This window comes from Hemitrygon akajei, chromosome 23 (assembly GCF_048418815.1).
Source record: "Hemitrygon akajei chromosome 23, sHemAka1.3, whole genome shotgun sequence".
Taxonomy (NCBI): domain Eukaryota; kingdom Metazoa; phylum Chordata; class Chondrichthyes; order Myliobatiformes; family Dasyatidae; genus Hemitrygon; species Hemitrygon akajei.
Window position 1 is genome coordinate 53,400,062 of NC_133146.1, and position 3,462 is coordinate 53,403,523.

Genomic DNA, 3,462 nt, shown 5'->3' on the forward strand with positions numbered 1-3,462 from the left:
TAGGTTATCTGCTGCTGCTGCTTTAATCCCACAAATTTCACATTTCCAAATTAAATTTTCCCAGTGCTGACTTTGCAATTGTCAGCTCTTTGGCACAAAGGTTTTAGCTCCATTGCTCTTGTGTTAACATCCCAAACTTTTGTGTTTTTTTCCCCCCAATTGTCAGTTTTAAGGATTTTAATCTGGCCCATCTGATTCCTTCCATCTTGGGATGGGTTAGCATAAACGTTCATCGCAAGCCTACAGATCTCAATGAAATTTAATCCCACCTTGCTTCCTTCGGAGACTCCATTAGATATTTATTTGTGACATGGAAAGATGTCATTAAACCCACCAGTTTCAATAGCAATCACATTGCCCAATTTGCTTCCTTGCACCTATCCCCTCTCACACACGTATCTGTTTATACCTCATTGATTTTCCTATCATCCACCCATGGCAGGGACAATTTATAATAGCCATTTAACCGACAACAAGCACATTTTAAAGAAACGAGCACCTATGTATCCTTGGGAAAAATGCATTTTCCACACAGACAAGTCAGGACGCAGGCCTGGTTTGCTGGAACTCTGAGGTAAATACACTAACAAAAGTGCTATTGTGCAACTTTTTCCATTTCCTGTCTCTGTCTTGGCTTGTTATTCAAAGTGATTTTCCAACTCGGGTGCCTCTGAGATGTTTTCCTTTTAAATTTGGCTTTCCTCTTTCACAGATAGCAGCTGTTGACTGCTTCCCTGATCTACTTCCTATGCCTCTGCTCCTACCCTCCCCACTCAGTGGAGAAAGGACAGTGTTTCTCTGATCCTTTTCCACCATTCCAGCCTCTGCCTACAATGGATCATTCTTTTCAAATTTCTGAAATCTTCAAAGAGATTCCACCAATCAGACATCTCTCTCCTTAATGTCCATTTCATCCTTCTGAAGTGTCCATTCCATTTGTGACTCTGATCTGCCCTTTCATTTGCACCAACTTACCTTATCGGAGTTTCCCACGCAACAACATCAGGGCAATCTGGACAAATACTCCAGGTGAAATCATGGTGTATTTGCACTTCCTTTCCAGAGTGTTTCATTTGGTGCTCATGATGTGGTCTTACAGATTAGTTAGCTGCTTGCTTTGTAGAGCATTTCTGCTTGATCTGCAGAGGTGACCCTGAGCTTCCAGTTGCCTGGAACTTATTTCTCTGTCCCATTCTGACCAATTTGATTGGCCTCTTGTTCTAACCAGGCCTAACACAAACTTGAAGACCTGCACTTCATTTTCCTCCCGGACACATTGCAGCCTTTGGCTTCAGCAATTGCAGGTACCACCAGAGCTCCAATAATTCACTATCCAACTGTTCAGAGAACCTGATGGTTTTGTAGCTGGCTCACCGGGTAACATCTGTTGTGCTCCCTTTCCCCACCCTCACCTTCTCAACTTACCCGACTTACTGAAAAATTTATCATACTGTGTAACATGGAATTGAAGGGGACCAAGAAGTGCATGCAATAATGTGATAAATCTGTCAGTCTGGCACTAACAAAGCCCTGAGTGTGCTAGGTTATCAGCATTGTTCTGCATTTTTCCTTTTCTGTTCATTATAGTGTGATAGAGCAATGGTACGAGATTATGACTGAATGCCTCTAATTCAGAACACATTCAAAGGACTACTCCTTTTAGAGATCCTTGCTTAAAGGCTTAACTTTGGTGTACATGGGGGGAGGAGAGGGAAGTTACTTGTGGCATGCCTGCTCTGTCACATCAGGACTGGCCAGTTCTACTCTAAGGTATACATCTACAACATTACCTTGTGTTTTCTTCACACTGTGGGCCAAGTGTTCCCAACCTGGAGTCCATGGACCCCTTGTTTTATGGTATTGATCCAGGGCATTAAAAAAAAAGGCTGGGAGTCCCGGAAATGGGCACTGCCTGATGTGGTACACATTTCCAGCATACTCTGGTTTAAGATTCAACAATAGCTTTGATTTGCAACTGTTCACATCGCACATCCTTCTGTCTTCTCGTCTATCAGCCTTGATTCAACTTTTAACCAGATGTCCCTGTAAACATTTGATTCACTTTGCTCTATCTCTTTCTCACCTTTAAAGCAAACCTTTTCCCAATTTTTCAATTGTGATGAAGAATCTTTGATATGAAATATTAACTTCGATTCTCTTTCTAACATAAGATGTATGACCTGTTGTGTTTTTCAGAAAATTTCTTAATATTACAGAAATGAGCCAGTTGGCTCAAAAAATGTCAGAATTTATGCTCCAGCGTTAACTTGCACAAATGTACTGCATCTTGATGTAATGATGCAAATTTGCATCATCTAATGAAGCAAATTCTATTCTTCATATTTTTCCACCCTTTACCTTAATTCCTCCGTCATATTCCACGTACGGGCGCCACAGTCACACAGCGTTTGGTGCGATGACTTTGCAGCTTGGGGCTCAATTCTAACAGTCTGTAAGGAATTTGTACATTCTCCCCATGAATGCATGGGTTTCCTCCCATAGTCCAAACACGTACCAGTTAGTAGGTTAACTGGTCATTGTAAATTGTCCTGTGATTAGGCTACATAGGTGGGTTGCTGGGCAGTGCACCTCATTGAGGTAGAAGGGCCTGTTCCATACTGTATTTCTAATAGACAATTCTAGCTATGTTACTAAAGTAGTAGTTTAAATTTCTATTAAATTTATCATTATGTATCTAATATCTCAAATGGGATATCTATCCCACGAAACAATTACTAGACCTCCAATATCATTCTGGAGTGAGTGCTAACAGATGGACAATTATACTCCACATTTCACTATAAACCTTGTGTATTCAGTGTACAATTATTTTAATACTTTTACGTGAAACCACACACTGAATTAAACTGGAACTTTCAATGGGTGCTGTAACTTAAATAGTACTTTAAACTAACTGTTGTTGGGCTGTGATTTGTTACAAATCAATTTGCATTGTTACTAGCGTAGAACTGGCCCCAATAGGAATATTTCCAATTATTGCCCCAATCGCGCATTGCCCCTCTCCTCCCCCATCTGGTTGTTACCCAATAACTAACAGAACAACCAGTATTTGACATTGAGAATCACCACTTTATACTGCCTTTTGCTAAGAAGTATCCAGTGCAACTTCCAAGGCAGAAGGCCGGCTTATGCCAAGGCCTCGGGCAGGAATTAGTTCAGGTTTAATATCACCAGCAGATATCGTGAAAATTGTCTTTGCGGAAGCAGTACGATTTAATACATAAAAGGATAAAAAAAACGTGAATTTCAGTAAATATATAAAATAATGAAAGAAAATAAGGAGTGCAAAAATAACCAAATCATACATTTTAAATGCTTGCACCCTCAGATGAATTTAATAGAGCCAACACACCATTCATGCTCACACTATGCAATCTGTTTCGGGTCGGCGAGCAATGCACGGCCGACTGAAACAAAACATGCAGTCCAAACTCACGCCAA